Source organism: Panthera pardus, unplaced genomic scaffold, assembly GCF_024362965.1.
Source record: "Panthera pardus isolate Hobbes unplaced genomic scaffold, ASM2436296v1 HiC_scaffold_20, whole genome shotgun sequence".
Lineage (NCBI taxonomy): Eukaryota > Metazoa > Chordata > Mammalia > Carnivora > Felidae > Panthera > Panthera pardus.
Genome location: NW_026526766.1, coordinates 58,060,096 through 58,087,944, shown reverse-complemented (window position 1 = coordinate 58,087,944; position 27,849 = coordinate 58,060,096). Strand labels below are relative to the sequence as shown.

Sequence of the window (27,849 nt, the reverse complement as noted above, 5' to 3'; positions counted from 1 at the left end):
ACAGTGTTTTAAACAAGCAGAAGATTACCCTCTGTCACATATGGAGTCTGGAGGCTGGTGATCAGGGCTGATAAGGCAACTTGGCAGCAGGAGGCCCACAGAGACCTCCTTTTAGTTCCTCAGCCCCAAGGTCCAAGATGGCAGCATCAGGATTGCAGGGATCAGGATAAAGGAGACAAAAGAGAACCAGCTGTCTCTTAAGTAAGGTTCCAGGAAGCTGGTACCTGACACTTCTGCCTATATCCCATTGGCCACAACTAAATCACATGACCATATCTAGCTGCAAGGGAAACTGGAGAATGTGATCTTTATTCTGAGTGGCCCTATTTGTCCAGCTACAAATTCTATTGCTATGGGAAGAGGAGAGAGTGGATTGGAACATAAGCAGAAGTTTTTGCCACACCACCTTGTCTCCATTGCCTGTAGCACACTGCCTGGTTCAGAGAAGAGATTCCTTCCTTTTTATTCAACTAGTCCATACTGAATAAGCATTCATTGAATTAAATTGAAGGAAGATGGGAGATAGGGCAGACTTGTATGAAGATGGTAGGGGACCCAGAGTTTCTGCTTCAGAAACTCAAGAGGGACTGGCTGGGACACCCCCTCTACCCCCACTGAGAGAAATGGCATCTTCCTGTCCTATCTTCTCACACCCCTGTCAGAAGGTCCTTACCTGGGGCTCAGGCTCTCCATATGCACAATGGGGTGGAGGACATAAGGTTTAATGACATGCTCTCCAGCCCTTCCATCTCAAAGTGACAATGAGTCTGTGATTCTAAATGAATCAAAGGCAAGGGACCAAGCATTGACCACAAGGACTCAGAGTCAAAGATGAGAGATCAAAGAGACTGAGGGATCTCTGGGTCTGGCCTTACCTGTGGTAATCTCCATCCCACAAAAGGGCTGAAGCCCCCAGGCACTTGATCCTGCTTAGGCAATGAGCTAGATCTCAATCAACACTGGCACCAACCCAAGGGCTGGGAAGAAAGTGAAGAATGAAACTGTAGAACTCTGGCTACAATGAGGTACCTGTCATTGAAAATTACCCCTAAGCCAAAGAAGGGTCAGGCTGCCATGGCAGCAGACTGCTTGTCAACAGAAAGTGTCTGGGGGAAACTATTAAAAATAGTGGCTTGGAGGTCCATGAGGGACAAACCATGGGGAGGGGGGAGTGAGGCTCCTGCAAAGAGAAGCCTGTCTGCCTGATCAAGGAAGCTTGTTTGAGGAAGAATGATGTTTGGATGAGAACGAACCAAAGGATGTCATTATTTAGTCTTCAAATGGCTTGGGGACATTCCACAGAAAACACACTAAAAACAATGAGCTTTTCAAGAAGTCTTGAAACATTTCTTCATGAGTAACAAATTGGCTTAGGGAAAGGGAAACCAAATGTGATAAATAAAACTTCTCTGAACAGAATATAGTAACATTATACAATTCTCTAGGGTGTGGGGTTAACTGGCTTTACTTAATATTTGATAGTCATTGGGGAGAATTCCTTGTGAGGAAGATGTTAAGCCATTTGGAACTAAAACATTTAAATGAATCAAGTGAACTTCAGTGGGGTGGGGGAGGGGCAGGAAAGGACAGACTACAGATTTGGGGGAGTAGAAGGCACACCCCAGGAGCTATGTGTAGATTAGAGATGCTCAAGGACTCCCCAGAAATTGAAGGAATCAAGGAATTGAGTAATCTTTTAAGTAGAGACTATGCCTTTGGAATGTCTGGCCAATCACAGCCCTGGGTGTGTGAACACATTTATAGCGGCTCTAAAATGAGGAGGAAGGGAGGCCCTGCTGTCCGTGGTCCTGAAGCATCCTTCAGTACTTGACCAGCCAACAGTTGCTTCTCCTTTTGCCAGGACAGTAGGCTTTCTATCTAACTTCCCCAAGCAATTCTGAACCTGGTGAGGATTTTAATTTTCTATCTTATTGAAAAATGTGTGGTTTATACAATGTCGCAGAACAAATAGAATTGGGATTTATGTTTCACAACTTACATGGTTTGTTTGAGCTTTTTCTATATGTCTTCGACAGTCCTATCACATTTCTGACAGTTACATTTTTTTTTCCTTTCTGGGAAGGTGGGGAGAAGCAGAGAATAGGTTTTTCTCTCTTCTCCACTAACCTTTACTTGGGAGTATTTGTGTGTGATATATAAATTTACGCATGTGTATCTCCTATGAGAGAATATTTGCATGTAAGTGCCCAGCATGTGGGGTTGTATGTTTGTAGGTGTGTGCTGGGCTCCAGTGTGTGTACATGTATATATTAAGTGTAGTCATGTGTTTGGATACGTTTTTGTGATGTGGCAATGGCAGTGGTGGCGGCGGTGTGTATGATAGAAACAATTAGCCAATTAATTAGATGTTATTCCAATTCAGATGTCATTAGTAACCAAACCTTTCTCCTCTCAGTGTCATGCACTGATGTGTACTGGGCCTGACAGCAACTGGGAGGAGTTGAATTAGTCTCCATTTCCCAAATTCTATGTGTTTTTAATTAATTCCACATTATGTGTTTGCAAGTGCAATAATTTAATTAAATAGATGAAGAAAATACTCCCAGTTATTAATTGAGATACATTTCTTCACTTTGTGTTGCAGAGTCTTCATCAGGAAGTACTATTAAATGTGACATCAATCCCAATACTTTAATTCCTTTTTCATTATTAAAGCAGATTTACAACTTTGGAGTCAGGACATTGGTGTAGGGTTTTTTGTTTGTTTATTTGTTTTTGCTAGAAATTTCCCCTATATCTGCGAATCAGCTTGTAGCTCAATGTAAATTCAGTGTAGAATTTAGTCAGTTATTAAGTGGATTTAAGTGGCTGAACCCTGGTGTAATCTGACCAGCAATGCATGAAGGAAAGAGTTGGAGGTGTAAAAAATGTCAAATAGCTTTCTCAGATGCATTAAACTATTAATAAAGATAAAACGATCTTTATGTTTGGGGTTTAGAACATCTCTTTTATGATATCGAGAAGCCACTTTGATTCACGACTCGTTGGCTTCAAGGTCTGGTGTCATTATTCAGAAGGTGTCAGGAAGAAAACAGAGACAAGCTGCTCAGCAGGGGGAGAGGTGAAAAAAGAAACCGTTTAGGACTGCCCTGGCCTGGCTGGGTTGAGCAGGGAGATGTCCCAGTGAAGGGATGATGTAAAAGGCAGCTGGCACTCATGTCCATGCCCTGTGGAGCCCTCTGTAGAGGATATCTCCACTTTCTCCAGAGGCGAGTCTGCTTAGGGCCCTTCTGGCCTCTCTGCAGAGGGGCTGGCCTGTGGCAATGTTGGGGGGTATGCGGGGTATTCTCTATCTGTCCCATACCCCCACCTCTACCAGGTCATCCCCCTCTTTTATTCTCTTCCCTGCTCTGTATCCCAGGAGGTTAATCTCCGTGGACCACAGCTCTCAGAGTCCCCTGGCCCTCTGGGAGGCACCAGACAGACAGTAGAGGCAGAGAAGAGTGAGGAGTCAGAAGATTTACCCCTAGTCATTCCTTGCCTCACCCCAACTCTATGGTGACTGCTTTATAAAGTTTACATCTTCTTACAGCCCCTGTCCCGCGGCTCCTGCTTTCTCCAGGTTCTGGCAACAATACTCCCTCGCCCTTGCCCTTCAGGCCTTAAAGTGTGATGGCTCCGCACCGATGCCTCACTATTCCATACTGGTTTCCCTAGCTCGGCTCACAGCTCTGCAGAGTCCCGTCAGTAAACTCTCCTCGGTTGAACTCTTTGAGAGGGCCAACCATTTTCTCCTGGACCCTGACTGATTCAGGAGGTCCTCCCAGGGAACCAGACTCTGACTCTTCTGGAGCTGTGCGTGCGGGTGGAGGGAGGTGGGCAGTGTCAGCAGGATGGGGGACAGGGGGTCAGGAAGAAGGAGCCTAGGCATAATGAACTTGCTGCACGAGGAATGTTGGTGTGTGAGGGCCTCTCTGTCCAAGGCTGCTCAGGCACAGCGCTGCTGGTGGTCCACCTACTCTTTCAGCTTCCAGGGCCAGGTCCTGTGCTAGGCAGGCCCTGCCCTCATGGAATTCACAGTCCAGTGGGGGACACAAGCAGACAGTTTGCACGTGCTAAGTGCTATTGTAGGTAGGGCTCTGAGACGCACATAGGGCAGGCACTGGGCAGAAGGACCCCGGGGCGGGGGACAAGATTTCCTGGAGGAAGGAACATCTAAACTAAGAATGAGAAGAATAAGAAAGAGGATTGAGAAAAGGGGTTGGGGAAGGGGGCACAGGGAGAATGGTATTTCTGGCAGAGAAAACAGCATGCACAAAACCCCACAGCTGAGAGAGGGCTCAGGGCATTTGACAACTTCCAGGCCTGCAGGGAACTGAAGTGCATAAACAGAGGAGGTCAAGCTGGAGGGCGGGCAGTAGGAGATACCGAAGCCTTCCTTTTCCCCACCTTCGCTCCAAGACCTCGGAAGGGGTTCAGCCTTCATTCTGAGGGCCATGAGGGCCTTCGGAGCAGGACACAGACAGAGCCAGGTTTACATTTTGAAAGGAGCCCTAAATCTACTGAGTAAAGAATAGAAATGACTGGAAACTGGGTTCAAAAGAACCAAGGTGAGGGGTCTTGGCAGGGGAATGGAGAAAAGCAGGCCCACCCAATCCAATCTGGAACCTTCACTTTCCAGATGGGGACACAAGGCCCAGAGAAGGCCAGACCTTGTTCAGGTCACACAAGAAGACAATAGCCCACGATGCCAAAATCAGAGCTGGAGGGCACAGCCTGGGTCTGGAAGCCACCTCATCCTGGAAGACCACTTTGGGAGGGCAGACTCTGAGGCCCTGGCCACCCACGTTTCCTTGCAGCGTGGGTAGTCTTTGAACCAGAGGAACCCCATCCTGGCAGGACCTGGACCCTCACCTAGGTACACCCTGGGCACCTCGGCCCAGCACTGGGGGCTTGGCACAGGTGACTGGCGCTTCCCACTGAAATCATGTGAATATTAAGCTAATCAAAGACTTGCCTGGAAAGGGATGGGGCTGGGAAGGCGGCCCTAACGAGCTGCGTGTCACTCCCTCCACCCTGCGCGTCTTGCGCTGTCCCATTTGTCTGGCTGTAATCTACATTTCAAATGATTACATGGGAAGCTGAAGTGGTAGTGACAAGGATAAACGAAGCTTGTTAAACTAATAGCTGCACTAATGCCCAAATATGTGAACTTCCCGACGCAGGCCGCATCCCAGCCTGGCGGAGCTGTCAGCCCCGCTCCCCCGGGCTCCGCCGCCAGCCGCGGCCACATGATGAATGGCCCTGTCGACCAAACTCATCCGGGGCCCAATTAAACAGGCAGAAATGAACTGGAGCCGTCAGGCAGCCGGGGAGGGGGGAGGCAGGGAGGGGGTAGGCTGAGCCAGACAAGGGGGGTGGGGGGGGGTAGTTAAACCTTATACAGACGGGGAGAAGCAGAGAGAGGGGAGGTGGGGGAGAGAGAGAGCAGCCTGGGAGAAGAGAAGGCCAAAGACCTGAGAAAGAGAGAGGCAGCCACAAAGAGAAGAGATGGGGGGGGGGGGGGGCGGGGAGGGGACGGTAGGGGAGAGACAGAGACACACAGAGATAGAGGGAGATAGAGACACTGAGAGACTAGGGGAGGACAGACACACAGAGACACACATATATAGGGAGAGGCAGAGAGATGGAGAGATAGCCAGAGACACGTGCGGAGACAGAAAGAGAGACATCCAGGACAGTGGCACAGCAGGGAGGGCAGAGTCCAGGGTGAGGGAGAAATGGGGGAGGGGAGTGGAGGAGAAAAGAGGGCAAGAAGAGAAAATATGTCCTGGCAAGCGGGGAAGTCGTTCTGTCAGAAAATGGTCATTTAATGGTTTGCCGAGCCCGCGACAGATATGTCATCTGAGGCGGCTCGGCAGCAGTCCCAGGGCATTTCATTTATTAATTACCAGCTTCCAGCCAGCTCCCTGATCCCTTCCCTCATGCCCATCATCAGCTCAGCCCCCTGGCTGGAGGCCCCACGGGCACCTCGCCCCATTTTCCGGAGGAAGCAGCCAAGGCCAGAGAGGGGCAGTCCAGCCAGAGCCTGACGTCACAGGCTACAGATCCAGGGCTCATGCCACCCACCAGGAGGTGTGGCCTTCCCAACCCTGCCTGCCCCCAGCCTCCCTCCCTACCCCACTGGGCCAAACCTCCAGGACCAAAGGTGGGGAACCCAGCGCCCCCCCCACCCCAGCAACCACCTAAAGGAAAGTAGGGAGGCCAGGAAGGACACTCTCCTTTTCTTCAATACACATTGCACTTTCTATTTCACAAATACATACTGCTTGTATACTCATTTTGTTTCCTTTTTTTCTTTTATTTAAACTCATTTTTACAGGCTTCTGATCCAATCTTCTCCCCTCTCAGCAGTTCCTCAGCCTTTTAAATGGCTTTGACAGGAAGTTTCTTTAAATTCAGACTCAAGGAACTAGTCTCCATTTTTAAGCAGAGGTGAGTGCTAAGATCCTCTGGTGTGGCCCCTTGCAGATGAGAAATACTTCACCAGGAATGCTTAATAAAACAGGAACGCACACTCACAGGTTGTATTGGTGCAAGCCCTGCCCCTCCACCCTGGGCAGCCTGCACACCTGCACACCTGCCTGCCCTCCTTCCCCCGCAACCTCCACCCACCTTCCAAGCTGGCCTGGAGCAGTCATGAGGAAGGGAAACTGCAGGATCTCCTTGATCCCAGAGAGTCAGGAGCCCTTCAGGACTCTGTGATCAAGACCCTTCCCAAAGGAAGAAAGGCACTGAAATCCCTGTTCAGAAATGATGGCCCTCAGCTAGAACTGGACTCCATCTTTCTATCAGATGTCCGGGGTAGGTAAGGCATTGCTGAGGCCTCCAGGGGTCTTCTGGGATCTGAGAAGTTGGTCTGAACCTCCGACCTCCACTACGATCCCTGAAACCTCCAGATGGCCAGCCAGGAATTTCACACACCCTGTGTCTACTAATGAACTTAGTCCTTCTCCAAAGCTGCCTCCCTGGGTTTCCATCCCAGCCAATGGTATCTCAGCTTCTGTCCTCTGGTTTGGGCGCCATCCTATGACTACTGGGTCACCAAATGCCACGTAGTCAGCCTTCGGGTCTTCTATCAACTCCATAGTGTGGACATCCATCATCTCTCTTGGGTTTAGGCACCAGCTTGGCCCCAATGTCTTCCAAACCACAATTTAGAGGCCTTTCCGAAGGGTCAACTTTCTCTCTCACCTAATGTCCTCCAGAGGTATCCCCTTGCCCTCGAGGCAGAATTCAGCTTCCTTTTTAGTCTTCAAGGCCTGCCTTCTCTTGCCCCTCGTCTCCTACTCCTGCCACGTACTTGCTCAGTGCTCCGGACATCCTGAGCTTTTTGTCCCCCAAATCTGTGACTGGGATACTCTCCTCTGCCACTGAGACTTGTAGCAAGCTTCAGGGCAGATTGGACTTCAGAGGGGTCTAGATGGAAGTGTGCCCATGTCATGGGAGGTGTGCAGCAGCAACTGAGGAGCACTCTCCTGGCTACTGGGGAGGAGCCTCCAGCATAGGACAGCAGTCTTGGCTCAGGGACCTCGTGGGAACTTCTAGCCCAGAGTCTCTATGACTCTGTGTATCTGCTTCTTAGAAATCATAGTTGGGTAAATGCCCTCTTTGTGAGCCCCTGTCAGCGGGGCCAGGACCAGGGCCAGGCACTTCAGGAATACTGAACTTTGGTTCAGTCTTAATCCCAGCACAAGCCTCTCTAAGTCTTCAGATAGAAGCTGGCAGGGGCAGAATTCATGTGCTCCTTGTTGGGGCATCCTGTGCTTGTGGGACCAACAGGTCTCTCCTGCAATGTGATTTAACTAAGAGAGAGTGGATAGTACAGGAGTGGGCTTTATGATAGATCCATGGCTTTGTGGTAGATCCATGAGATATACCAGCAGACACCATGGCTCTCATTGTAAAACTGGGCAAACTGAGGTCCAGGGAGAGGAAAGGACTTGTCTAAAATCACAAAGTGAGCTGTGCGCAGGCCCAGAGGCAGAGCCCAGGTCACCTGAACTCCCTCTTAGGCTCCTCCCCCAAAATAACAGCACCATCAAACCCTTTGCATCAAAACCCCTTGGAGGAGCAACTGAAACCCTACTGAAAACAACTCCACAGGGGCGCCTGGGCGATTCAGTCAGTTGGGCGTCCAGCTCTTGATTTCAGCTCAGGCCATGATCTCAGCATTCATGCATATGAGCCTGGCATCAGGCTCTGCGCTGTGAGTTCAAGCCCAGCATCAGGCTCTGCACTGACAGCATGGAGCCTGCTTGGGATTCTGTCTCCCTCTCTCTGCCCCTCCCTGCTCATGTTCTCTCTCTCTCTCTCTCTCAAAAATAAATAAACATTAAAAAAAATAACTCCACAACTTTAATTAATCTTGTCATATGGAAACTATTTACTATACCTGTCTTCAAAATCTCATTTAAATATATGTAATTAGTATTATGCTCTCCTTAAATGATTCAGCCTCCCAGATTTCTAGGATGAATATACTCTCCTATGATTTGCTCTACAGTGGACAACCGGAGGAAAGAACCATAATGGCTCTGGGTTATTTTTGTTAGCTCAGCTTTGCTTTCACTGGGGCTGTACTCTCCTCCATTGTACGTGATTTGGCTGGGGTTGCCAGTCAATCTCAGGACGGTACCAACCATAGTACCTCCTCTCTGTGGCACCAGTGACTGGTCCAAGAAATGCACATGTGACTCATCAGGGCCAATCAGAGTGCTTCCCTGGGACTTACGTACTGACATAGAAACTCCCTCTGTCTGCTGGAGTGTAAGACTAGGACTTTCAACAGCTCTTTTCTTCACCTGCGTAAAGGAAGTCCAACTGCAAAGACAGATGGAAACAAACCCAAGAGATGGAGAGAGAGAGAATCCTGATGACTTGGTTTAATCCCTGGATTCAGCTGTACTTGAAACCAGGGCAATCCCCTGAAGTTACCCAGTTCCATGGCTCAATTACTTCTGTTTAGTCTTTGTTTTAGATTGAATTGGGATTCTTTCTCTTGCACATAAAAGAGTCCTAAAACTAATACAAGGCCCTTTCTCATGTCAGCCTGTTTCACACAATGGTTGGCACACACACAGCTCTCTGCTCTGAGTCACTTTGGAAACAGTGCTCATAAATACATTCTGTTGCCACTAGGGAAGAAGGTCCTAGCTTTAGGACCCTATGTCCCCCACTCCATGCCTCTCCTGCACTGTATCCTCAGGACCTTGGGGTTTCTCCTTGTGGGCAGAGAGAGAGCTGACCACTGGAACCCCAAGGGGGTATCTGGGCTCCAGAGAGGCCAGGGGCTCTGAGATCCTTTTGGGTTACAGACAAAGTTGTCTCCAGGGAGACAAAGAAGTCTCTCTCACTCAATTGCTCTGATTACATCACTGTCCTGTTCTGACACCTTCAGTGACTCTCCACCACCAACAGTTGGTAAGGACCAGACTCCTTAGTCTGCATTAAAGACTCTTCACAATCTGTCCTAGATTTTTCACCCTCTACTCTTTGTATTTCTGGGTCTTTGCTTGTACTTTCTCCTTCCACCTGCAAAAGTCCTTCCTGTCATTCCAGGCCCAGCCCAAGCACCACCTCTTGTAGGCAGCCTTTCTCATTCCCCTAGTAATAATTAAACTTGTTCTGGGACCTCCTCTAGCATGTTATCTCTCTCCCTCTTTTGTAGCTCATCATATAGTCTGTCTTATACTAAATGTAGTGGTTTTTTTGCCTGGCTTTTCCCTCCCCCCACCAACACCCAGACTGGGCAACTCTTAATTCATCCTGTAGATCTCAACTCAAAGGTCACTTACTCAGAGAAGTCTTTCTTGGCTGATTCTCCCTGACAAAGTCTATTCCTCTTGTTTTCTTGTCCTTACAGCACTCTAAAGTCTTCTTCAACAGTGCTTATCACAGCTTAGAATAAAGTATCTGTTACTGTAATTATTTGATAAATGTCTATATCCCCCTATTAGAATATATGCTCCTATGAGAGCTGAGACTCTGTTTTGTAGCTAGAATGGTACCTGGAATATCAGTCAATATTATGGAATTAGTATTAGTAGGATCAATGACTGCACAGGTGAACGAATGAATGGATGAATGAACGTCTCCCTTAGCCCCTTACTAACTGGAAGCTCATTGAGATCAGAGACTATGTCAGCAATCTTTACATCCCTCATGGTTCCTAGCATGTGGTCAATAGTAGGTGGTCAGTGAACATGGTCCTACCATGTGGTCAGCAGTTACATAGTTTATGGGAGTTCTAGAACTCTGCCCATGGTGCTATAATATGAACCAGGAACCTAGGGTCTCAATCCAAGCTGGGCAAAGAACTGAAAAATTTTAATAACCACAGAGGACATCCCCTAATCCAGGTACACTGGAGCTACAGAAATGACTTGAAACAAGCTCCTGTGCCCTTGGGGAGCATATAGCACAGTTGTCCTGAGCGAGTTGTTCTGACCCATCACCTCTCCAATGGAGTATGACATTGTTCTCAAGTTTTATTGCTACAAGATGGGCTTACTCAACTCCTCTGTAAACAGCATTACACAAATGCCATGCACACACATGCAAATCCAGAGTGGACAATAACCCTAGGCATGTTAGAGTGTTTGATGGGATGGTCACTGGAAAGCAAGCCAGGAGCCAGCTTTAAAAACAATATTTATTTATTACAATTGGCAGAGCAATGGAGAAAATTGCCACTTAGATAGGATTTTACATTTTGCAAAGCATTTTGTAATCAGCACAATTTTTCCCAACAATTCTCGCAGACAAGTTGTTTTTGCCATTCCCATTTGCAGGCAAGAAAGTAGTGCAGGAAAGTGAAGGAAAATGCCATGCTTCTACTTTTCCAAGCACAAGCTGAAGGGAGAACTCTGGCTTAATTGAATGCAAGCAAGTACCTCTTTTGAATGTACACTATGTGCTGGGCACTGGGGATCTGGTTGTATTCAAAACTCACATAAGATTCTAGGCTTTGGCTCACTGCTGGTTTCTCTGGAAGTATATGTCCTTTGTCTCACTAAAAGAAAACTAAAACAACGTGTTTTCTTACATTGCCTCCACCTATCATTTTGCTTAGTCATCTCTCTTTAAAACTTCATGCAAGTTGTATCAGTCAGGATAGGCTAGGTAATGCTACTATAACAACAAAAAAAAGTCTCAGTTCCTCAAAACAATAAAATTTTATTTCTACCTTAAGCCATATGTCCATTGTGCGTCAGTGGTAGTGGAGGGAACGGGAGAGGGGGAGGACTGGGGACACTCCGCTCATTGTAGGCATTCAGAGATCTAGGCAGATGGAGTGGCTTCCATCTCAAACATCACTTGTTAATGTGCTAGAGGAAGAAGAGAGCTCTGGAGACTCTTGGATTAGTAGTTCAATGCCCTGGTGCAGAAATGACACATATCATTTCAGCACTCACATATTGGCTGAAACCAGTCACACAGCTCCACCTAACCATGAGCTACCAAAGAAGTGCAGTGCTATCTTGTGTCCAGAAAGTGGAAAGACTAGGAACATTCGGCAAACAGCTCTAAAAACTACTATGCAAGTTAAATTTCATCCCATGTCAAGAAGAAAAAGGACAGCCAAGTTCTTGAGTTTGCTCTTAAGTCTGGAAAAATACTACCCCTGTGAGTAGAAGAGATTTTTGCAACTGATTATTTGTGATTTTTTTTATGAAGGCAAAAAACACTGAGACCTGTGCAAAGACTGACTTTTACCAAAATCAAGATTTTCTTAAGATGCATTAAAAGGAAAATGTTTAGCTAATGCAATAAGACAAGAAAAATAAATAAAAGGCATATAGAGTGCAAAGAAAGAACTAAATGTGTCTCTATTTGTTGATGACATGACTGTGTACATAGGAGATCCTAAGGAACCTACAAAGAAAGAAGGAAAACTACTAGAACTAATAAGTGAATTTAAGATGTAACAATATATAAAATTGATATAAAAATCAACTGCACACCTATATATTAGAAATGAACAATCAGAAAATTATACTAAAAATAAATACCATTTATAATAGCATTCAGAAGCATCAAACACTTAGGGAAAAATTTAACAAAAGATGTGAAATTATTCTATAGTGAAACTATAAAATAATACCAAAAGGAATCAAAAAGACCTAAATAAATTGAGTAAATTAAAAATTGAATGAAAAAATCATGGATTGTAAGACTCAATATTATCATAATGTCAATTTTCCTCAAATTGATTGAAAGATCCATTGTAAGCCCACTCAAGATGATTTTAACATTCAGAAAGACAAAGGACCAATAATAGACAAAACAACCTTGAAAATGAATTACAAAATAAGAAGACTTAACCTACCAGATTTTAAGATTTACTATAAAGCTAAAAATATCAAAACTTTTGGTGTTTTGGTGAAAGTGCTCAGTATGGTTTTGGTGAAAGGATAGACACACAAATCCATGGAACAGAATAGAAGGTTCAGAGATAGGTCCGTACATTTATTGTCATTTGATTTTTAACAAAGATGCCAAAACAATTAAATGAGGAAAGGAAAAAGTCTTTGACAAATGGTGCTGGGACAAATGAATATCCATATGAAAAACAAAGAACTCTGACCTTGTGTCACTCCGTACACAAAAATAAACTTAAGATGGATTATAGACCTAAAAGTAAAACTGAAAGCAGAAAGCATATCTTTGTAACCTAATGATTTCTTAGAAAGTACACAGAGTCTAAATCATAGGGGAAAAATGTGAGAAAATTGACGTGATTAAAATTAAAACATCTGCTCATTAAAAACCACCATTCAGAAAATAAATACATGGGGGCGCCTGGGTGGCTCAGTCGGTGGTTAAGTGTCTAACTCTTGATCTCGGCTCAGGTCATGATCTCACAGTTGTAAGATCGAGCCCCACATCAGGCTCTGTGAGGGGCCACTGGGCATGGAGCCTGCTTAAGATTCTCTCTCTCCCTCTGCCCCTCTCCCCTACTTGTGCTGCTCTCTATTTCTAAAAAAAATAAAAGAAAAAAAAAGAAATAGGTAAACCATAAAATGAGAGAAGATATTCACAACATATTTATCTGACAAAAGATTTGTACCCAGAATACATAAACCCCTACAACTCAATAATAAAGACAAGCAGCACAATTTTTAAAAAAATGAACAAAAGACAAAGTCTGAAAACACACTTCACAAAAGAAGATATACAAGTGACTAAGAAATACATGGAAAGTCTTTTAACATCATTAGTCATTGGGAAAATGCAAATCACAACTGCAGTGAGATAGCACTGCACACCTAGAATGGCTAAAACACCAGATGCTGGAGAGGATATACAGCAGCTCTAACTCATACACATTGCAGTTTGGAGTGTAATATGGTACAGCTCCTTTTGAAAAGTGTTCTGTGGTTTCTTGAAAAGCTAAACATCTATCTATCCAATGGCCCAGCAAGAGCCGATTACAAATTTCTGAATATCACCAGGAAAGAGAATCGGGGTTCTTCTGGGTGACCCCAAAAGGTAAGGCTAGGATCAATGGAAAAAACAAAGTGTTAGGTTCTAGTTCCCTGAGGAAAAAATGTTCTAAGTACAGCCATCCCTTCCTCAGAGTTCTGCCAGAGTCCAGTGAAGGAAATATGACTGATCACACCCCCATCCCACAGACTAGCAGATTGAGGCTGGGAGAGGTCACATGACTCTGAGAGGAGGCATGGCTTAGTGGGTAAACATGGAGATTCTGAAGTCACGCAGACTTTGGTTAGTATCTCCACCAATAATGAGCTGGGTGACTTTGGGTTAGTGAACCTTTCTGGTCTTTAGTTTTCTCACCTGTAAAATGGGAATGAAAATAATAAGTTATCTCATCCGATAGATTTGAGGACCAATTGAGATCATGCATGTGAAACAGCAGAGAATCTGGCATGTAGTAAGTGCTCAGTAAATAGTGGTTATTATGTTCACCCTGGAGATCCAATCAGCAAAGCGCCCGGCACCAGTGGCTTGACACAGCCTTAAGTTCACATCCTGTAAGATGGAAAACATCTGGATCTTGTGCAATGTTTGCCACACCAAGAAGGACTGCAGGCCTAATTAAAATTGCTACTCTGTTTGCATTATCAAATGTCAGGTTTTTTTTTTTCTACCCACAGAGCAAAGATTTTTCTTATCAAAAATCTATTCACTAAAATGCTAATGATCGTCAGTGATTAGAAACTGCTGCTCAAAATTTGAAAGTTCCCAGTGGGCCTCTCAGACATGGCTTGTAACTTGTCAGTTGAAGAAATGTTCTCAACAAATCAAACTTTGCTGTATATGTTAAAAAAAAAAAAAAAGATTTCATTTCCTTAACGCTTCACTGTGCGGGTCCAGGAGGGACTTTTGAGTTAAGTGACAGAGACTACATTATTAGTTGTGGAGTCAGTTCTAATAGAAGTCTCTCAAGGCAAGATATTCTCAGATAGGCCCCAAAACTGCTAACAAAAGTCTGTCAAGCTTATCTTAATTTCAATAAGCATTTGGTTTGCCAAAGAGAAGCACAGTGCGCGATGTGCTTCTATTATCCTCTTTCTGTCCTTCCTCTCCGCTTTCTTCTTCCTGTGCTTTCCTCTTCAGGAGTGAGAATCTACAAGGCTATATGCTTCAACATGCAGCCAGCAGTCCCATTGCCATCAGCTGTCCTCTCTGGTCATACCTGGGTCTCTGGGGCCCTCTGACTGGGCCTACACAGCTCCAAGTACCAGATGGGCCGGTGCTGTGCTGGGTCAGTTCCTCCTGGGCTTTCAGCTGCCCTGCTACATGTGGGTAGTCAGAAACTGGAGGCTGTGACTATAACATTATCCCCACTGTTCACCGGGCCTCTTGGCCTCTCTAGGTTCCAGGTAGTTTCTAGGATATACATTACCGGACCATGGCAGAACAGCCCCTTTGCACACAATCAGAAATTTGGGGCTGGTTTACCTAGGCATGAGACAGCCCTGCTGGAGAACTGAATCAGAACCTCTAGGGTGGAGCCCAGCAATGTATGTCTTAAGCTCTCTGGGAGACTCTGTTACATGCTCAACTTTGAGGACTTTGGATATAGAATGATGGGGTAGCATGGGGACCTCTTGATTGAGGAGTGATCTGGATGGCTGGTCTGAGGAAGGGACGCTCAAGGCTGAGACAGGAATGAGAAGGATTCATGTGAGGTGCCAGAGGAAAAGTATCACTCGCTGTATGGATTTGGGTCTTAGTTCTCTAAGAATTGGGAGTGACAATAGTTCTCTCATCATAAAGTTGTGACGAGGATTCAGTAGGTAAAAGGCTGAGCACAGACTTTGCCAAAATGTAAACTCACCATCAATGATTACTTTTTATTATTTAGAGCATAATATCACCAAACCCCAGCTCTTGGGCCTCCAACCATAAGAAGATGGCATGGAGCCTTTTTTGGAAGCCCCCAGGCCAGCCCAGGTGCCACCCCCAGGGGTCTGCTCTGGAGTGTCACCAGGATTAAGATCACAGGTGGAAGAAACAAAGCTTCTAGGAGTCTGCATTCCAGGGAATGCCTGGATAGTTTCTACCTAGCACACCCCCCTCCTACCCATGTGGATTTTTTCTATTTTCAGGAATGCCAGAGTAGGAGGGCTTCTGTGCATTTAAGCAGTGCAGATCCTAGTAGATCTTCCCAACAAAATGAGGTGGGACACTTGGTTGAAATCAGAGATGTCCAGTCATCCAGCCAGTCATCAGCTGTACCACAAATCTTGCCCGAGAGCTTACTAGGTACACGGTTGCTGAGCTCAGGAGGCTTAGGACATAGTTGGTGGATATACGACCCATAAGCAGTTGCTCAAAATACTAGGTAGAAAATGCTATTAGGGAGATGCTGGGCATTCAGGGGATGGGGAGATTGATTTCTGCTGGGGGGCTGGGGACACTTTCCTGGATGTACCATCCCTTCGGGACATCCATCATTACTTGTAGGAGCTTCCAAGGCAAAAGAGCTTATTATTCCCTCTTGAACCAGTTTGCTCTTGGGACTGTACATCAAAAACTCTAGTTCATAGAAATCCTCAATTCTTAAGCAGAAGAGCAAAAGACTCATGGTTGGTTTAATCTTCCCGACAGCCCTTTAGAAGGGGAAGAAGATGTTTGAGAGCCACTCCCATCATGATTTAGAACTGGGAGGTCCTTAGGGAACGTCTGGACCAATTCTCCCACTGTAGAGATGAAGAACTGAGGCCTGAGAAAGAAGGGATGTTGCCAAAGCTATGCACTGTTGGGACAGTGCTGGGACTGGAATCACGGCCCTGTGCCCCCAACCACCACCCCCATGGGGGTAAGATCTTGGGGAGGGAGGAGGTTTGCTTGCAAACATTGGTCTGGATTTACTACCAGGAGCTCCTGGGACCCCTGTACTGGGTCTTTTTGCTTATTCATTACAATTTCTTGCCCTTGTATCCAGAACCTATGTCCACCCATGTGGAACTGGCTCCTGCCCTCAGGGGATCCAGACAAAGGCCCAGATGCTGAGGCAGGGACCACATATTATTCATACCATTCCTCCTGCATTTGCCCTATTTTATCACCTCTGACCATTGCCCTGGACTTTGGTCCCAAGGGGCTGGGCCATTTTGTGGGATCACTGTAGTTTCTGCTGAGAGCTTGATTGCTCCTCCCAGACTCCCAAGCTCTGACCCATGTTCCTGTCAGGTCTTCCCTACCCATAGCTCCTGATCACCAGGCAGGTCCTTGGCCTTTGCCTGGCTCTTCCTATCCAACCAAGGAGTGATCCCCCACCTCCAAGCTTCCCATCCTCTAACGGCTTCTCCAAGAAAGATAAAACCCTACAAACCCTACAGCGCATCAAGAAAAACTTCCGAATTCAGCACTGCTTTAAAAGTCAGGTAGATTAATAAAGCTAGAAAAGAAAAACATAAAAATGCATGTTTGACTAATGAAAATTATACTGCTTAGAGTCAATGAAGTGAACTTAGGTTAATTGATCATCCAGGTAACAACAATTATTTGCATCATTACCATGTGTCAGAGTAGCTTTGCTATGAGTTTAATTTGATGATACTACTGAGCTCTGGAAAAGTATCCTGGGCCTTTGTATTTGCCACTAATGTAGCTTCATCATCTGCTTCCAATTTTAAGTAGGAAGAGGATATATTCGTTTAAAAACTTCCTGCCATACTCAGATGTCCTGACAGTTGTTAGTAAATCATTGTGTCAAAAGATCACAGGAGCCATTTTGGGTCAACCTACAGCCCAAGGAAGGATTCCACTCGTGCCTCTCTGGGAGAGGTCATCATCCAGTCTGTTGAGGACTTCTGGTGATGGGGAGCTTACTACCTACCAGGAACTCTGATCTTTGAGCAACACTAATGCAGGACAGTTCTTTCCTAGGTGGAATCCAAATCTGCCTGTGTGGCTGACACCGTTGGTCCTGCTTCTGCTGATCTAAAAGTGAGTGAACAGCCTTTCTGTCATCATCTTCCATGTGACAGTCCTCACAGTAGCTCAAAGACACTGAGGTTACTAGGTCCTAAGAGACAGTACGATACGGTGGTTAAGAGCCTATTTGGTTTCAAGTGCTGGTTCTACCACCTGTTGGCTATGTTTATGTCTAGAGAGTTATGTAATCTTGACCAACCTCACTTACCACAACTGTAAAATGGCAATAATAATGTCTGTTGCATGGATTACTTAGACGATTAGTAGGCTAATATGTGAGAGGCATTTAGGATAGTGCCTGGCACATAATAAGCTCTATATACATGCTAGCTGCCATTATTTGCTTAGTCTCACAGGCCAAATACTCTCATTGATTCACCATTTTCCTTTTAAAGATTATTTAAGAATCCCATGTGGAAACAACTTGGGAGTCATATGAGTTTCTTAGGTCAGGTACCAGAAAGAATATAGTGTTGTTATGAAAATCAAATGGTTATTTCAGATAAGGTGCAGAGTACAGTTGCTTAGCACATAGTCCCAATAAATATTTGCAATTATGGTTATTGGTGCTTATTTAACTATTCGAAAATAGAGAAGAGAGATTGTCGGATGACATACATGTCTCAAATCTAACTGACTTTTGAATAACTTAGATGTGTACCTAAGTGAAATGTCTTAAATAAAGATTAGGCACGTGTGCAGAAAACTGCTCTAATTACTCAGCTCGTGCAGACACATTCCTGTCTTTGGAGACCCACAAAGTCTCAGTTACCATTTCCCCCCAGGTATCGCGCTTCACGGTGATGAATGGGAACTGATTCTTGGAATAGAAATGCCATTTCCACAGGGCCTCAGCAGCAGCAGCAAAAACATTAGGTCGGTGTTTGAAATGCACAGGCTTGGAGAGAAAGCCTGGGGGTGCCTCTGAGAACACCCCCGCTCAGCCCTGAGACTCATAGAGAATGGGGAAGCCTTTCATAAGCAGGAGTTCCTGGAGCACCAGGGACTCCTGGGATCACAAGCAAAGCAAAACCTTCAGATATAGCTGTTCCAGGCACAGCACCTTTTTCTGGGCAAATAGGCCATGCTGTCTAGGAAACTCCAAAGGAATAAATGCCTCCCTTTTTTCAAACCGTTTTTACCCACACTTTTTTTTCCCAGCTGTTATTATTTGAGTATGACTAGACCTTCACATTCATTCTCTCATTAGACTCACAATGCCTAACTGAGGCTGGTAGTTTTATTCCCATTTTATAGATAAGGCAGTTGAGACTTATTGTGTGCATGTGTAAAGTCACTATTCCAATTCGATCAGTATTTCATCACTATTCCAATTCTCATTTCCACACACTCTATGAAGTTAGGCACAGCCAAACAAACTTTGGCCAATAAAATGACAGTGGAAGTGAGGTGGCTCATTTTAAGAACTAGTAACTGAGTCACCATGCTTGCTCCACGTTCCGTTAGTCATTGTAGAAGCAGTAATGAAAAGGAGCTTCCATAAACCTGGGTTCTGGAGTTACTAGTATGAGTAGAGCCTGCAGCAAACCTTTAATGAAACTGTAACATGAACCAGGGATAAACCTCTGTGATTTAAAACCACTTAGACTTTGGCGCTGTTTGTTACTGCAATGTAACCTGGACTATCCTGACTGATACAGAAATATTAAATAACATATATAAAGTTACACAGCTGTGGAGCTGGAATTAGAAGCCAGGTTTGTCTGATTTCAAAACTTGTGCTCCCACCTATACAGGATTACACCATCTCCTTTCTTCCTACCTCCCCAGTTCTCCACTCACTGCCTTCCCCATCCCAGCCTGTAGATTCAGTAATGATGCTCTAAGGATAAAGCTCTCACTCCACTCTGTCTGGGAGTAAGTACTTCCCTGCCCCCTGGAAATTCTCCTGGACTCCCCATGGCTTTTTACAAAGACAGCCTGGGACCCAAGGGCAAGGGAGGAAATGAATGGAGCCCCCTCAGACTCAGAACCCTGGCCATCCTCTTGTGCCCGTTACCCTCTCTCCCATCTGGGAAGACCCTTCCCCTAAAACTCCAATTGCACTGGTTGCTCGCTTTATGAAAACCACTTCATGTCTTCTCATTGCCCTCCTGAAAGAGGCCTGACACTCAAGGGCCACCATGAACCGGTTCCTGCTTCCTTTCCATTTTTTATTCCTGTCTTTCCTCCACAGGAGACCCTTGCACTGGCCACCATCCATGAGCAACCTCTTATCACCCAGACCTCCCAGGCACAAACGTGTAGAAATCTCCTCCTCCCTGAGCCTTTCTGTCTTCTTCTGCCAGTCACACACACAAGCACATCAGTTGTCCCCTCCCCTCCATCCCCCAGCTCCCTGTACCCACCTCTATCAGAGAATGACTTACTCTGCCTCATCCCTGTCTGTGCATGCTCGGTCTCCCCCGGACTGAGGCCCTCAGGCCAGCGGCCACAGCTGACTTCTGTCTGCATCCCCAGTGACCCCACAAAGCCCGGCCCAGAGTGAGGGCTTCTGACACTGTGGCATAGGATGTTAACAGGGAGCTACCCGAGGCCTGAGCTTCCACAGCAGATCAAAAAGGGTGTTTTGTAATGTCCCCTCCACCTCCCTTGAACAAAATCCAGCAGAAACAAACAAAAACAAACAAAACGTGCTTTCTTCTCTAAGCCCCAGACTGGTTCTCCCCCAGCGCTGTGCTTTCAAACATCATCTGCTTTCCTGCTCCAAGGTCTATCTATCATCTTTGCCAGAATCTGTCCCTGCGGGGGCCGTGGCACGAGAATAGTCAACATTTAACACAATCAGAGCTTGTTCCATCCTGGGGGCGGTGGGGGTGGGAAGCTGGCAGGGCTGAGCACAAACGCCTACGGGGTGGGATTCTCCCGGGAGAATCTCCTCCCCAACCCTCCTCCATCCCATCCCTATTTTCCTTTTATCAAGGAGGTAGGGCGAGACCAATGCACACACTGGCCCCATTTGAATGTCCCCCTCTCCTACCCACCCTGGCCACACACCTCAGCCTCATTAAGTGTTCTTACCTACCCATCACTACACAGCAGTCAGCGGCCAGGGACTGGGGAATATAGGTCATTTTCATGTCTTCGTGTCTTTAGCTACTGTTATAGCTGCACATTCACTTTACAGAAGTGCAGCTCATGGTGGAAAATCCTAACTTAAAGAATCGCAGTGGAATCTGAGGCAGCCCAAATGTTTGGAAAAGGGGAGAGAAAGGAGAAAGATCACAAAGGGACATACGAAGTTGTTGTAAAGGGGATCTATGTTTAGGACCTTCCTACCTTTCAAGTTTCTGGTTTTAACGTTTACTCATGGGCCAGGGCAGGAATGACAGGTGAGTACTGGAGACCCGGTTTCTAGATTCCTCTACAGCAATATCCATGTCCAACAAAGTCCTATTTCTGTACATGACCATGGTCAGGGGCATACTCGGGGGGCAATTCAGGCTACGTACTGTGAAACAAAGATAAGAAGGAAGGATCAAGAGAAACAGTGGCTGCTTCCTGGAATTCCCTACCATCTACTCTTTGCCTTTCCCAGGTTATTCCCAAGCCATCGTTCTGTGGCCCCAGGAGCAGCCATCGGATGCCCTCCTTGACCGTCTGTGAAAGCTCCCCAACACAGGATTGAGATACCTTCGCAAAGCTGCTTCCTACTTGTGCCTGGTTTGGGAGCACAGAAAAAGAGCACAGTTATGATTAAGCACGTTCTAGTCCCAGCTCACCATGAAAACAACCAGGTTCCAGTCACTCTGCTCCAAGCGGCACAGAGCCTCCTGGGTCTTGGAGAGACGGTGGCTTCCCCCCAAACCACCCAGGAACAGGCTGACTGATTGAGATGAATTCATTTTTCCTCCCAAATACAGAGACAAGTGCTTACAAATTGAAAAAAAAAATGATGCTATATCTGCAAATTAAGTTATTCTTTTTCCAACAGCCTCATTCTTTTAGCATCCTTCTCATAGCTTTAAGGCAAATAATATTTGTTTTCTCCCTGCACAAATACAAAAATGTTTCCAGCACTCCGAAAATCTCTGAATTCCATTTCCGTAAGCATTTGCTGAGGTGTCACTGGCCCTGATGCCTGGCAGTTGGCTAACGTTCCTTGAGTACTTACCATGTGCCAGGCATTTCCAGGTGTACGATCTCATTTAATCCCCTGGGTGGAATATTAAACCCTCACATAAACCCTCTGAGGAGATACTACGTCCACTTCACAGATGAGGAAACTAAGACTCAGAGAGGTGAAAGGCTCGCCCAAGGACACACAGCCTTTCTCCAGAGCCATGCCCTTTCTCAGGCCCCTGTCACCCATGAGACTGCAGGACCCTCAAAGGATGTCAGCCAACAACAACTTGAGCTGCTGGTCAGTCACCGGAGCCCAGCTCAGGCTCTGGCAGAAAATGTTTACGACAGAATGAATAAACAGTTGCATGAATTGCTGCCACTTAGGTGGTATATTCCACTACTCTGCTTCTCTGACCCTGCTCTGGGGTCCCTGGATCCAAGACCTCCTCCCAAGTCACATCCCTCACCCCACAGCCACACGCGGCTACGCAGCACACAGAACCTGAACGTCAACAGCTGCATGAGGAGGAAACCTCCCAAGAACTACCTCTATTCCTTGGAGAGTTCATTTGTGCATGTGTGAATGGCAGTGCCCAGAACAACCACAACCACCCAGCTAGCACAACAGCACTCCATAGCCCTGCAAGATCCTTCAGCCGTGACCTTGACCATCATCACAGCAGCCACAGCTGGTAGGCAAGGAGGGATTCCTCTTTGAGCAAAGGGGGAACCAGACTCAGAGAGCAAGACCACAAGAGAACTGAGCCAGGGTTCCTGATACCAGGCTCAGTGCTCATTCCTTTGCCATATGATTTCCAGAATCTTTTTTCTGACTACCAAAATCATGGAGATCCACTTCTAGGGCCTGGTTTGCAAGTGGGTTTTGTTTTGCATGAATAGGAAAGAGTATGTGGTTGACTAGTAATGTCTGCTATGAGAGAGGGTTTAAGAGCCATACTATAGGTGAAGTGTATTCATGGATCATTCCCCAGACTCTAACTAATATGCCTTTTCCTCTTTAAAACAAAACCATTTTGAAATTACCTCCTTCTGACTGTCTCCAGCTCAATAAAATTTTCTGACTTAATGGCCAGAAATTTCACCTGAATGCTACCTGGGAAAGCAGAGTTTGATAAACAATTTAACATAGGCTTCAAGATTGCAAGGGGAGTGTTTAATTTGCTCAAGAGACCCACTGTCCTCAAGGACTCCAGTCCATTAGCTTTTGTCCAACTAATGACAAGTGAGTTTTCTATATTCATTAAAGCAGACTTGGGATTTGGCTTGAGGGGCAGTGAACTGAAGAGGAAATAGCACTGGACTCAGGAGGAATGTTCTTGATTACTTGCTGTACATTTTGAAAAAGAATAAAATGGTGTTTTCTAAAATCCTTTTAAGTCAGTCTTCTCTCCGATTCAGGTTCTCATCTTCCAGTGAAAACCAGGGGTCTGCCCCAAAGGGGTTTTTAAGGCCAACTCAAGCCAGCTCAACTCAGCTCAGGTCACTTCGCCAGCCACCCCCGTCTGGTTCCACAGGGCTGTGCTGGCACAGGTGGGAAGGGAAGAGGCCCAGATTGCCCTCAGAGGGCTCACAGTCTAAGGGAGCACCTACAGGGGAGAGCAGCGAGGGACAATCACCTGGGGGTCACCGTTACCAATGCCCCAAGCCCCTGCCTCTGCTGCTCCGGCTTGCAGAATTCATTGATCTCAGTATGATAAACATTCACAGGGGTGCTACTAGGTGCCAGGAGTCTTGCAAAAAAGAAGAAGAAGGAGAAGGAGAAGGAGAAGGAGAAGGAGAAGGAGAAGGAGAAGGGCAGAAAATGTCACCACGCCCTGCTCTATCCCTGCACTTTTGTTTCGGCCACCGCATCGATGATGGAGTCTGGGTTGCTCGCTGATCCCCCCGCTGGGAATAACTCCCCAAATGCCATAGAATAAGGTCAGAAGGCTTTTGAAGCTGTGGCTAGTCCCATGACATCTTTGTGTCAATTAGGAAAGAGACTTGTATTGGAAGGAGACAGAGGGTTCACTCCAAAGAGTTGATTGGAGAGAGTTTAGTGAAAAGGTTGTTTATTAAGGTGTGGCCAGGGGTAAGAAAAACCAGCATGGGATGGTGGAACACCCTAGCAGCAGAAGGGAGCCGTGGTACCACTGTTGGGCCAGAAGGGACAGCAGGAGGCTGCATCTATGGTAAGGGGTACCTGACAGGAGCGGTGGACCTTCATAGGCACAGCCACCACCAAGCCAGCAGGGGGGGCAGCTGAGGGGATAAACACCCCAGCTTCTCTCTCTGCCACCCCCCACCCCACCATCTTGTGCTGGCGCCTCCCACTGGCTACATAGGAAGCCAGAGAGGAGGAAGCCTGGTGGATGCAGGCCATGGACTTCGGCCTTCTAGGGCACAGAGAAGAAGGAGAAGGGTAGAGAGAAAACATCTGGGCACAGAGATGGCCAGCAGAGTACCCCTTCCTCCAGACATTTGCTGCCATCTGCCGGAATGTCATGAGACATATTCTACTCTGTGATTCCAACATAGATAGTGGCCCTGAAGTTGGTTTGTGCAGCCATCAGTGCTCATCCCACTGTCATCAGATCTGATGCCGGGTCTCACTTCTCCCCCAAACAGCCCACAGTCTGGCTCCCCAAACAACCTGAACAGAAGTCCTGCTTCTCCAGATCATGGCTCCCTCCTCTGCAACTTCCTCCCCATCATCACTGTACATCCAATCCAGAAAGCCCAGGGAAAATGCTGTCTCCTCCTTGAAGCCTGCCTGATTTCACCAACTGGAAGCCATGTCTGCTTCCTCAGGGATCCTCACAGAGCCTCCCCTATACATCTTCCTCAGCGAGTCAATACCATGGGACTTGTTCATCTCTGAATTCACCCCAAGTGCCCTCCAACAGCCAATGCTGTCCCCTGTGAAAGCATCCGAGAAGCCACTGGCCATGTGCCATGGTGGTTTAGAGTCCAACAGACTTTAGAATCCAAAAGGTGGGACACGAATCCTGGTTCCACCCTCCACTAGCCTTTAGTTTTTAACAAATCACTTCACATTTCTGAGCCTCAGTCTCCCCATCCCAGCCGTGGGAATAATAATCCCTACCTCAGGGCTGTTGTGAGAATTCCGTGAGACTGTGTTTGTGGCACTCACTAAATGATAGCTTCCCTCTTCTTCCTCCAATAGACTGGGTGTTCTTTGAGAGCACATTGTGCCCATCCTGACCCACCCTTGGCTCTCAGAGTGGGCCTGGTGCTCTGGGGGCGGGGTTGTACAGTTAGGAATATAATCCCTAGGGGATCTCTGTTCCCTACCTGTGTGACCTTGGGCAAGTTACTTGGCCTCTCTGTGCTATTTACTCATCTTTAAAACAAATGACAGAAATAGTAGTGTTGTTCCTAGCTAATATCCATGCAGGGCTTACTGAGGGCCAGGCACTATTTTAAGTATATGATGTATATGAACTCATTCAATCCCAAAACCACATTAGACAGTAGTAACATGGCAGCCTTTTGCTGTTCACCAAATACTTCCAGTTCTCTTTCCAGGCACTTAGTAGTCTTACACATGCCCACCCCCTGGAGTTAGAGGTAGCCACATGACTCACTTTGGCCAATGAAACGTGAGCAGCAGTACCGTCCAGGAGGAAGCCTCATGACGGTGCATGATCCACTCTCACCCTCTGTCAAGAGACCAGTAGCGTTCCACACGACAGTTGTTCTGGGAGTCTGGGCCCCAGGGTAACAATGGCAATGGCACAGACCCAGTGCCCGTGGCTGATCCAGGAAGGACTTGCAATGTTACCGGGGACACTTCAGGCCACTGAGACCTGAGAGGTGCTCGTTACCACAGCATAACTTAGCTGGGCTGACTAATGCTCGTGGGGCCTGTTGTCCCCATTTCATGGTAAGAAAACTAGTATCTATGTCATGGTAAGACTGAATATTACATAGTCTGGTCTATGTAAACTAGTGTACAATAAGCCCTTCTGAAACTCTAGCTATGATAGGTACAGACACAGGCATGGACACAAACACGGACACAGCCCACGGCTCCAAGGTACGGCTCTGGGCAGCCCCAGGCCACCACAGCCTGGAAGGAAGGCCAAGGACTCCACAAGCACATTTCTGCTGCTCTACCACAGGACAGAGCTTGGAAATCAGCATCCTCAGCAGATGCCAACCCTTCCCTTGGTTCTTCTTGTCTGTCCGGCCATTGACCTTGACTCATTAGCAATTGCTCCTGGTTGCATGTGAGCTGGCAGTCATGGATTTTCTTTCCTTCTGGGTTAAATTTCTGGCTATCAGTGAGTGAGTATCTGTTACCTCCAGCTCCCCTGCATCTGGCAGAGGCTAGAAGAGCTGGGAGGCTGAGGGGCACTGTGACAACCAGGAAGGGGCAGGTACCCTCCAGGACCATATTCTCTGATTACCTGCATCACGTCCCAATCATCCCTGATTGACAAAGGGTAACATGATTGAGCATTACAGTTTCACAGTGCTCCCCAGTTTAGGATGAAAACATTTTCCTTTTCTTCATACTCAACACTCACTGACCACAGGGCTGGTATTGCTGCCCCCACCAGCTCACAATTTTAATAACAACAATAACAATAATAATAGCTAACCTTTCGAGTGTTTATTCTGTGCCAGACCTAGGCTAAGCACATGACACGCACTATCCCATTTTACCCTCCCAACAAGTATATGAGACAGGGTTATCATCATCATCTTACAGATGAAGAAACTGAGACGCAGAGAGGTTGCAGCAAAACTGAAGACACAGCTAGAAAATGGTGGAATCCAAAATTCAAAGCCAGGTCAGTCTGGCTCCAGAACCCCAGTGCCCTAATAATAGTGGATACAAAGGGTTGTGAGGAAGAGAGAAGAGGGCTGGTATCTCATTTACTCCTCATAACAGCCTTGTAAGGTCAGTCTTGTCACCTATATTGTAAACGAAGTTGCTGAGGACCAGAGACATAAAGAATGTCACACAGCAAGCAAGGGGGAGAGGAGAGTCATTCTCCAACACACTTGTCACCAAAGCCTCTTCTGTACAGGAAGCCACCAGCCATTGACAGTGGAGACAGGCTCATAATGCAGAAGGGCACCATAGACCAATAACACATTTAATGGAGATATAAACAGAGTTTGAGGGGGAAGCACAGAGGAGGGGTAACCCAGGAAGGCTTCCCGGAGGAGATGGTATTTGAGTAAAGACAGGAGAGAAGATATCCTTGCTGAATTTCTGCTTTCTTGTAGTCAGGATACTCAGACCACTCTAAAGTCGGGGGAGGAAGTTTGGTCACTCTGATTCCCCATTCTCAGACCATTCAGAGCACAGCCAGGCTGGGCGTGGTGGTAGTGGTGGCCTGCAAACCCCCAGGGGACATACCCATCGGGCCCTAGACAAATTTCCCAGCCACATCTAATTTCCCTGCTGCATCCGAACCTGTCTTCTTGTAATTGTAATTCCAGCCCCATTTATTTTATACCCACCTGCCCCCATCTGGAAGGAAATTGAGTGAGAGTAAGAAGGGAATAAAATAATAGGAACTTTTTAGTCTGGAGCAGTCATCAAATGCTCTCTTTGCCCATCAGACTGGTATTTAAATAGAGGAGGGGTCTGGGGTGGGCAGAGGGCATTGTTAACAACTGCCTCGGTGTGGCAGCAGGAGACAGGAATAATAGACTTGGAGAGTGTTTTCCAGATTGTGCTGAAGTGATGAAAAACAACGGGTCCCAAAATGGAAGTAACAGCACACGGAACCCCTCCGTGGGTCCTGCAGACAGCGGCGGAAGCACTGCCTGGCTCTTTTTCTAACACGACTGAATTAATTCAGGGACCGTGCGAGGCTTGGACTCCCATTTCGATTACAGACAGACCTAGTTTTTGCAGAACTCATTAACTAGCAGGTCTGCGGGGACCTGGGCTTCCAAGCCTTGCTGGACAGGCCCCGGGAGCCGGCTTCTGAGGAATCCAGGCGCCCGGAGTGCGGGCCAGACCTGTGCCGAAAGTCGGGCCTCGGAGGGAAGCTCTCGCCGCTCTTGCGAGTTTGAAAGAGGTCAGCGTGTGGTGGAGGCGGGAGGAGCCCAGGCAGTGTGCTTCCTACCAGCACACCAGGCTGTGACAGTGAGGGATTCGGCACCAGGGACCGTTAGGGTCGGACGAGGCTGAGTTCACAGGTCATCCTCCCAGCAACAACGAAGTTTGTCAGTGCGCGGCAGGAGGGCACTGACACCACAAATGGAGACACGTGGACGTGTTTGAATGCTACTGGTCCTCAAGGTTCAGCTCCAGGGCCCCCTCCTCCAAGAAGCCTTCTG

At 46.8% G+C, this 27,849-nt stretch overlaps 1 long non-coding RNA gene across 3 annotated transcripts in view; it reads right to left on the bottom strand.

Annotated features, from left to right (window-relative positions):
- The window catches only part of LOC109270138 (uncharacterized), a 78,892-nt gene that overhangs the window by 2,972 nt on the left and 48,071 nt on the right, over positions 1–27,849 (bottom strand). The window lies entirely within an intron of this gene.